The sequence below is a fragment of the Chiloscyllium plagiosum genome, unplaced genomic scaffold (genome assembly GCF_037043375.1).
Source record: "Chiloscyllium plagiosum isolate Xiang-an unplaced genomic scaffold, Cpla_swu_hap1 HiC_scaffold_25, whole genome shotgun sequence".
Taxonomy (NCBI): Eukaryota; Metazoa; Chordata; class Chondrichthyes; order Orectolobiformes; family Hemiscylliidae; genus Chiloscyllium; species Chiloscyllium plagiosum.
The window spans coordinates 27,828,898-27,838,872 of NW_028270163.1; positions in this window are offsets into that span (position 1 = coordinate 27,828,898).

The window sequence follows — 9,975 nt, forward strand, 5'->3', positions numbered from 1 at the left end:
GACTCTACTAATGTACTTTAATTAATCTTTATCAAACTTATCAACTTCTTCACAGGATTCTTCAATAAAAAGTCTAAAATCTCAAGGTAAATCATCTCAAATCTATGCTAGCTATCTAGCTTAGATTAGATTACTTACAGTGTGGAAACAGGCCCATAAAGGCCACACCAACCCGCAACCCACCCAGACCCATTCCCCTACACCTAACACTACGGGCAATTTAGCATGGCCAATTCACCTAACCTGCACATTTTTGGACTGTGGGAGGAAACCGAAGCACCCGGAGGAAACCCACGCAGACATGGGGAGAATGTCCAAACTCCATATAGAAAGTCGCCTGAGGCGGGAATTGAACCCGGGTCTCTGGCGCTGTGAGGCAGCAGTGTGCCACGGTGCCACCCTATCTTCACTCTATCTACAGGTCCCTACCTCTGGTTTTGAATCCTTTATCGAGAGAATGTTCAGAAAAGATTTAAGGTGATGTTACGAGGAATGGAGGGTTAGAGATATAAAAAGAGATTGGAAAGTCTGGGAGTTCCATTGGGGCATAGGAGGTTGAGGGGTGACCTTATTGAGGTTTATAAAATCATGAGGAGATTAGATAAGTTGAATAGCAAGGGTCTTTCCCATAGGGTGGGGGAGTTCAAAATTAGGGGTCATATTTTAAGGTGAGAGAGGAAGGATTTAAAAAGGACATGAGGGACAACATTTTTCACAGAGAAAGGTTCATGTGTGGAATGAACTGTCAGGTCTAGTGGTGGATGCAGATACAGTTACAACGTTTAAACGACATTTGGATAAGTATGGAAAAGGTTTGGAGGGATATGGGTCAAGCACAGGCAAGTGGGACTAGTTTAATTTGGGTTCACGGTCACCATGGACTGGTTGGACTGAAGGAGCTGTTTCGATGCTGTATGACAATGGCTGATAATAGCTGTTCAATAAAGCTGGTACAAGCTTTACATCAAACTTTGGGGGTTAGCCGATGTTTCGGGATTTGCAGTCACTATATTGGGCTTCCCGTGTCATCTGGAGTTGGCTCTGGTCTTCGGGTCATCCTACCAGAGTGGTCCTTTGGAGGTGCCATTAAAGAAGGTGTAAAAAATCGGTGTAAAAAAACTGGTGAAATCCGAGTTCAGCTCGGATTTCACCAGTTTCCTCATTTCCCCTCCCCCCAGCCTGTCTCAGTCAAATCCATCAAATTCAGCACCGCCTTCCTAACCTGCAATCTTCTTCCCGACCTCTCCGCCCCCACCCCAGTCTGACCTATCACCCTCACCTTGACCTCTTTCCACCTATCACATTTCCGACGCCCCTCCCCCAAGTCCCTCCTCCCTATCTTTTATCTTAGCCTGCTGGACCAACTTTCCTCATTCCTGAAGAAGGGCTAATGCCCGAAACGTCGATTCTCCTGTTCCCTAGATGCTGCCTGACCTGCTGCGCTTTTCCTGCAACACATTTCCATCTCTGATCTCCAGCATCTGCAGACCTCACTTTCTCCTGTAAAAAATCGGTGCAAACTGGGTCTCCAGGTTGCCTCTTTTATCTCCCTCTTCATGGTGTTTCTTGAAGATTCTATGGCCTGTGTTGAATATAAGCATTTGGTGGAGCCAGGAAGATCCAGTGAGAGGTTAGAGATGAAGATCCAAGTTTGCAGGTTACAGAACGAGGTTATGAATCTTCAACTATCTAGTGCTGGCATTGTCCTTGTCATTGTTCTGAAACAATATGGCCATTAGCATCTGGCCAAGGCTTGAATGTTTTCAATGAGAAGTAGATTGTCCAAGACTTGGCTGCATGAATACTGTCTGTTCCAGCTCTGCAGTTTGCAAATTACAGATTCCAGCTAGATTTAAAGTTGACTTCCATGTTTTAATTTATTAAACATGCCCTTGAAAAAGAATCAATATTTCTGGAATAATCCTGGAGGCCTTTAGAGTTATCTGACCACCATACTGTCTCTCAGTTATTTTCAAGAAGGCGGTTCACCAGCACCTACACAAAGACAATCAAAAATACCAGTAACACTCACAGTCCATGAATGAATACGAAATTAAACTAGTAGAAAAATAATCTGCATTTTTCAGAGCTAAACGTATCAGATCAATTTTGAAAGTTTAAATTAATGGTGAAGATCTCTTGCATACCACCAGAGTGTGTCAGAGACAAAACAAATCTCCATGCAATGCTTATAACTCCCTGCTGTTGTGATACATAGAAACAGAATTTAAAGTTGGAGTGAATTCAAGACATATGTTTGGCGGCAATGGGAAATGTTTTGTAGGTTTAGGTAAATCCCCACTTCTCAGAAAATGCTGATTTTTGTTATTTTTAGCAAGTAACGTCACCACAGTGTCAGGAGGTTGCTTTCTCACTCGAAAGGGATGACCGGTGGCGAGTTTAACCTGAAGGTCACCATACCTTGGGTGAGGGGCAACGTTGAGAGGGCAGAGTCTTCATGGCAACTTCAGCCTTCCCATCCATAGCACTAAGAAAAGAATTGCACATAATATTCCAAAAATGGCCTATCCAATATCCTGTACAGCCACAACATGACCTCCCAACTCTTATAGTCAGTGCACTGACCAATAAAGGCAAGAAACCTGCACCCTAAGACCTTTTTTTTTAGCAAAATTCCATGAAACAACATCTGGGCAAATGACAGATGGTCTGAAAAATTATCTTAAAAAGCATTTTTTACAATTCATTCATTCTGTTTAACTTCTTGTTGGACAAATGCAAAATAAGCAAACAACACAGTCAGAAAGCAGTTTAAAAACTGGGAGCTGAATTTCAGATGTAATCAACACTGGAAAATAGTTAACTGTGACTGGTTTTGGTGACTGTCAGCCCCACTGTCCAACCATTGTGACTGTACCTGACAGTCCTGCCCTTTGATTGGATCAAGCAGCCTCCATACTCACTCACCCACGTTTTGATTGGTTCAAGCATCCTTCAGTTGTGTTTTCTAGACTTGATTGGTTCCAAAGGTTTTCCATTCAGCTCTGTCACTAATTTGATTTTTCTGAAATGGTGTTACAGCATTAGCTACTACATCAACAGAACTATTAATACTCACTTGCCTATCATGTAGGTTAAGTTGAAAATATTAATTTTTGGATCATTACTTCCATTTGTATTCCAATGGGAATATTTCCATTTGATATTTTCTAACCAACCTGTTTAGAGATATTATTATACACCTCTGGAGCAGGTGGGATTTAAACCCAGACCTCGTGGCTCAGAGGGAGGGACATCACCACTGTGTCACAACAGCTATCCATTAGAGTTTATGTGAACTGAAAGCATTGTCTCAAGAATAACATTAATTTCCAACCCACAAGCATTATGGGATAAATTTGCTGTCACTAATCGTTCTTGCTGGCATTGTATTAATCTATACTTCTGGTACTATGTGGCAAGGATGTCATACAATATCTTGGACAGTAGGTAGACTCAGTCTTGATTAAACAGTAAATGTTAAATTCATATTACTTAAAGGCGAGTTAAATTACATCTGAAATTCATGATTAATTCTAGTGAGACTCAACCATTACCAACAACTACAAAAACAGAAATTGCTATAAAATGCAAGAGGTCTGGCAACTTCTGTGTGAGAAAACAACAAGACTTCTTCTTGTTTTTGTTTCTGATTTCCAGTATCTGTAGTTCTTTGCTTTTTTTTGTTTAGTGTTAGACGTTACTTCATTAGCTACATACTGTTAACATTAAGAGCAATCACGAAAGCACTGGTTGCACTTAGAACACACTAATCAACTCTGATGAATACATCATATTGAGATAAGCAACTTTTCTGCACCAGTAGAATTTCACTAAGTGATTGAACAAATGACTACATTCTTTGTCATCATTAGTTACAAGCAGGACATTGGAAGAACACCACATTCTGCTCCAAATAGTTACTTAAGATCTTTAATCACCCAAACCACTAAATCAGACTGAGCAATTTCCAAGCGATTGTACCTCCCACAAGGTGTACTGGAACGCCAACAGAGTTTGCTGGGTAAAACTGCTGTTTGGTGTACAACCAACAACATTCTGACCACCGATGTTGTACTAGCAATGGAACTACAACAACTTATCTTTATGTAGTGCTTTTGATTTCTTAAAACACATAAAGGTATTTCACAGGAATCAAATTTGACACCAAAACACATTGGGTGATATTGGGCTGCGTAGTTAATAACTAATCAAAAAGCTAATGAAGAAAATATGAAAGGAGAAAAGAAAATACTTCTGGGGAGGGTATTCCAGGCTTAAGTAGCTGATGTTTTGCTGCCAAAGGTAGAACAAAAAATGAGAGATGATCAAAGCCAGAATTAAATGAGTACCGATGCCTTAGAATGTGGTGGAACTGGAGGAGATGTCAGACTCAAGAGAAGGTAAAGTCCTGAAAGGATTTTAAATTAAGGATGAGAATTTTAAAATTGAAAGTATTGCAAGTCGAGGGGCACAGGAACAGGAATCAATGTGAGTAAGGACATTTTAAGCACTTTTGGAAGACTGGAATACTGCATCCAATTCTGGTCTCACTGCTACAGGGAAGGATGTTGTCAAACTTGAAAGGGTTCAGAAAAGATTTACAAGGATGTTGCCAGCATTGGAGGGTTTGAGCTATAGGAAGAGGCTGAATAGGCTGGGGCTATTTTCTCTGGAGTGTTGGAGGCTGAAGGATGTCCTTATAGAGGTTTATAAAATAATGAGGGGCATAGATAGGGTAAAGCGACAAGGTCTTTTCTCTGGGATGGAGGAGTCCAAACCCAGAGGGCATAGATTTAGGATGAGAGGGGAAAAATTTAAAAGGGACCTACAGGGCAACTTTTTCACGCAGAGGGTTATGCCTGTATGGAATGAGCTGCCAGAAGAAGTGGTGGAGGCTGGTACAATTACAATGTGCAAAAGGCATCAGAGTAGATATATGAATAGGAAGGGTTTAGAGGGATCTGAGCCAAGTGCATGCAAATGGAACTAGGTTCATTTAGGATATCTGGTCGGCATGGACAAGTTTGACTGAAGGATCTGTTTCCGTGCAGTACATCTCTAGGACTTAATGACTCTATGTAGAAACCAATCTATGGTAATGAGGATTGGTTAAGTTGAGAGAAAAGTGGTTAAGGAAAATTATTGCATTCCTTATATGCTTTGAAGAAAAAAGGCTCACAAGTAGAAGACTATACTTTTCTCTGGGGTGGTTTCAGTGTGAAGGGTTGCTGAAGGTAGGATGCCAGATCACTCGGCAGTGGGGATTCCAGACTGTTACAATGACAATGTAAAAGATTTTCTAATTATGGTTTTAGTTTATAACACCTAAATGATGCCAATGTTTTCAAATTCTGACAATTTTTTTGCCAACATGAGTTTGTATCTGTTTGTAATGAAGACCAAAAGATGTGTCAGCCATATGGGGATCCACAACTTTATTTTTGGCCTTACTGATAAATGACACCCATTAGTGCCCAGTTAGCAGGACAAAATAATAATTAATTATTGTAATATTGGGGACTCATGTAAATACAGATATTAGTTTAAAACATATGTGTATTTCAAAACCAGTTTTATATATTACATTTCTCAATCTTAAATTTTGCAATCCATTTCTCATCCATTGAATGGCTGTTGCTAACTTTCTTCTACAAAGCAGGTATGATATACGGAGACCAGTTGGTTCCACTTCTTCCATCCAGAAGAACAATCTCTTATATGTTTGTTCTAATTGTTATAATTTCTGAGGTTTTGCATCCACTATTTACATCTGTCCATTCAATGTGCCAATCGTTCCTTTTCGTAAAATCTTTCCGTTAAATCAGCACTAAACCTGTATCTATCTAGTTTGAATCTTAACCTTTTCATTTATATTCCCATAATTCCTACTTCCCTTTTCATTACTGGTTTTTATCACAAATTAAGATCATCCCAGCTACTTTTTTTTTGTGAAAAACTAAAGAGACAACCCAGACCTCAAATACTCGTAATTAACATCATGATCTTCTCTGCACTGACTCCAGCACTTGAACAGCTTCTTTCTACTTCAGAGACTGAAGCTGTAAAAATCCTCAAGGTTGGCTTGTCCAGAGCAAGGTGCAGTTCAATCATGATTTCTTATTGTATATACTTTGAGTTTTGGTTAATTAGTTCAGCATTCTTTTTGTTCTTTTAATGCTATTTTGAAATGGTTAATCATAATCCATTATAATTCTCTGGATTGCAGTAACTGGGTTTGAGGTTAAGTGATCAAAGACCCAATATTGGACATTCTAAATTAACCCATAACTGGAGAAATCAGGTCTTGACAGAAAGTTAGCCAATCTAAATTAAACAGCACTCTGGAGCTATTGGCTACAGAGAACAGTTGAAACCAAGATCAAAGAGATTCCAAAGGTTCAAAGGGAAACACTATGGTTTTGTATTGGAGAAGCCTGAGGATTGTGTATTAGACAATCTGGCAACTTGATTGCCTGATTTTGTACAATTTACATTACCGGCATGACAACAGTGAAGGGTGTTGGCAGGATCTCATTGGATAATTTGAAACCAGCTCATGACCCCATTGACCAAAGGCCACAGAACATTCTGGAAAGTCTGGAGCATGCTGAAAACTCAGTAAAGACTCAGTGAAGACTTGCAACAAGTTTCATGGCAGGAGATCAAGCAGTGCCAGAAGAAAATCCACTTTGACCTGTGAGACCCACTGTCATGGATGAGATTCAGGCCTACATCAGAGAAGGAGGACAAAAATCATTGAGGATAATTTCCTTTCTTAGATGATGGAGCTACATAGAGAATAAATATTGTGAGAATTTGGGAAATGCTCATATCATGTTTTTAATAAGAAATTTTTTAAAATAAGATTGAGTTGAACTTTAAACTGAATTCTATATCTGCCTCAACAAAACAGTACTTAGGCAAAGTGTTTTTAATACAGAAACTGGTAGAAGTGTCCAAAGCACAGACAGCAGGTTTGATAATTATATATGGTACCTTGGAGTAACCAGTGATATTACTGTGAGCTCCAGTAAGACATTTGACCTTGTAAAATCCAAAACCTCCTTCATTGTAGCTTTAACATCATAAACAGTGTCGAAATAAACTTACATTAATAGCTACAATGAAATCTAACCTCCACTTGTATCAACACAGGGAATGTCCTCACACGAAGCAAATCCAATACTGGTCTCTTACAGTAACTTAAATGGAAATGAGAGAAATAGTGTGAATGTCAGTTCATGTAGCTTTAACTTCCTAACAATGTGTTTTAAAGGATTAAAATGAAACATGAAACTTTCCGATTATACTCTCTCTGCCTAGAGTAATATCCAGGCATGGTGTACTAAGCAGGAAGTAAGCATGTGTGCTAAACAAGTGCCAGATATTGGCTGCACCAACAAGGTGGATTCCATGTTTGATGTTCAATAACATTATCATCATTGAACCTCCCAATATCAGAATCCTGGAGTCACCATTGAACTGGACCAACAACATAAATAATGTGACTACAACAGAAAATCAGAGGATAGCTATTGATTGTGGTGAATGTCCTTTCCTAATTCCCCAAAATCTTCATGCAATCTACAGGATATAATTCAGGAAGCGAATGGGGGGGGGGTGGGTGCGATCGAACACCATCCAAGAAGCTGAATAGTGTCCAGGACAAAACCGTGTACATGATCGGATCGCAGGATTCAAATTTTGTCAGCGATGAGTGCCATTGGCTAGATGCATCATGGTTTCTTCAGCTTCTGTGGCCTAGATAAGCAAGGCACATGAGAACATTACTATGCCCATGTAACACATAGTGATTTGATGATACATTGGCATTTATTCACCATCCCTGGGAGAAAATCCTTGAAATCCCTATCGAACAGTACTGTGAATGTACCTTGGCTACATGGACTTCAGTGGTTTATATTCTCCCCATATTCTCAAGGACAATTTAAGATGGGCAATAATTGCTGGCCTTGCCAGCTTTGCCTAGATTCTGTGAATCTTTAAAAATCCAGACAATTGTATACAAAAGCCTATGAAGAAGGAATAGAGCCCAGAAGACTGTTATGAAACTGAGTGATTTATCAATAAATAAAAGATAATTATTAGCAGTCACTATATCTCAATTAATCTGAATATTTACCCACGGTGTCTGAATTGTTTAATGAGCTTCAGTGAATTATTTACATAATTGAGGTGATGGTACCTTTTTCAATTTTTATAACATAACCAAGAAGAGTGAAAAACTGATGCTGTTGTGAACGACACAACTTTTCATTGAACTATTTTGACAAGTTGGATCATATTATTAAGCTACACCACATTATAGAATGCTATCCTGTTCTTATCACACCTTGAAGAATAAAAAGTTTTTTTTAAACTCATTATATCTGTAAATTAAATTTGGTTCAATGAAGAAACCTATAATAAAGTTTATGTGTGGAAATGTGATATAGTAATTACCTCACATTTTTTGAAAAGCCCACACACCATGAAAGATTCAACCCCATAATTAAGTGTGTGCCACATAAATTCTGTCTCCAAACAGTTCTCCTTCATGATGTCAATCTCTGAATATGTTTCCTTTGGATCTCCAATGCACTTCTTGCATGCAAAATTCTGGACCAACTGGTGAAATGGATTTTTGGCAAAAAAAAAGGAAAGTTATTTTAAGGAGTATTTCAGTGTCCTGGGCAATTGACTATACAAGAGGCTAATATATTACATTAGACTGATACCTTCAGGATATGAAAATAATTTCAGTCATTCCCACTGCTCTTCTCCTATTTTTGTATTTAGTAAAAATATCTGTTTAGCTTCAGGTGCAGTTGCTTATTAAATGAATAATAAAACATATTTGTAACATCATTTAACGATTTTGTGACAATAATGAATCTCAGGATATTTGGTTGTAACTGTTACTGAGTCAACAATTGCTTTTGCTTTTAATTTTGCCTTATGTTAGCCAGTCACAGATAAATTAAACATTTTTTTTTCATATTTATATGATTTACCATTCTTGAAAAAATACCTTTGGTCAAGACTGATTCCTCTTCCCAGTTTAATTGCATGAGATTTGAAACTAGATCAAATATATTGTGATTAAAATCATTTTCTCAAGTTTCTTCAAAGTTACCATATTATTGATTACTCCAGAATAAGCACCAGAATTCAGAAAGTGAATGTCACTTAATATAAGGAGCTTTATTTCGATGAGGAATTTCTCTACAATATTTAAATAAGTATGTAGGTTTCTCTTTTTAAAAATCCTAACTTTGATTTATACTGAAGCAGCAATTATTTGGGCAGGATGGAATTAAACAAAAATAACACTCTCACCAGTACCTCAACACCTCAAAGACATTGGTGAGATTAATTCTCAACCTCATTTGTGTGCCAGTGGTCAGCTGCCCACATGAAATAGGTAAGAGTAGCAGCTAACCAGAAGGCAGGAGTAGTAGTCCAGGTGGCAGGAAGCCACAAGCAAAGACCACAGGAACATTGGCAGAGAAGAAGATAAATCACAGGCAGGGACCTCTGAGAAAGATCTGGTGAGAGGGAGATGGAGAAGAGCTTAGAGTAGGGGAGGCCTTCCATTCCTCTTTGCCCTACAAAGTAGGTAAAGCAAATTATTTTAAATTGGTGTATTTGAGCTTTTTCTGTCTTTATCTAATGGAAAAGCTGCTTCTTCACTAAGGCCACTATTGAAATCACAATTGCAGTCTGATGACATTGCCAGACATTGGTGGTTATATTTAAGGAACAAAGCTTCAACTGGCCATCCCTGTCATCTGCTCAGAACAGCAGCTTCAAATGAAAAACAAGTAGCTTCCAGCCGAGTATCTCTAGGCATGTCATCTACCTGGTTTTACGTGCCTGCCATACAGCACCTTTCTTTGTCATGGAGCACAATAAATGAGTAGAGATATGAATGGGCAGAGTCATTGTGCTAAATCATCAAATTAGCCTGAC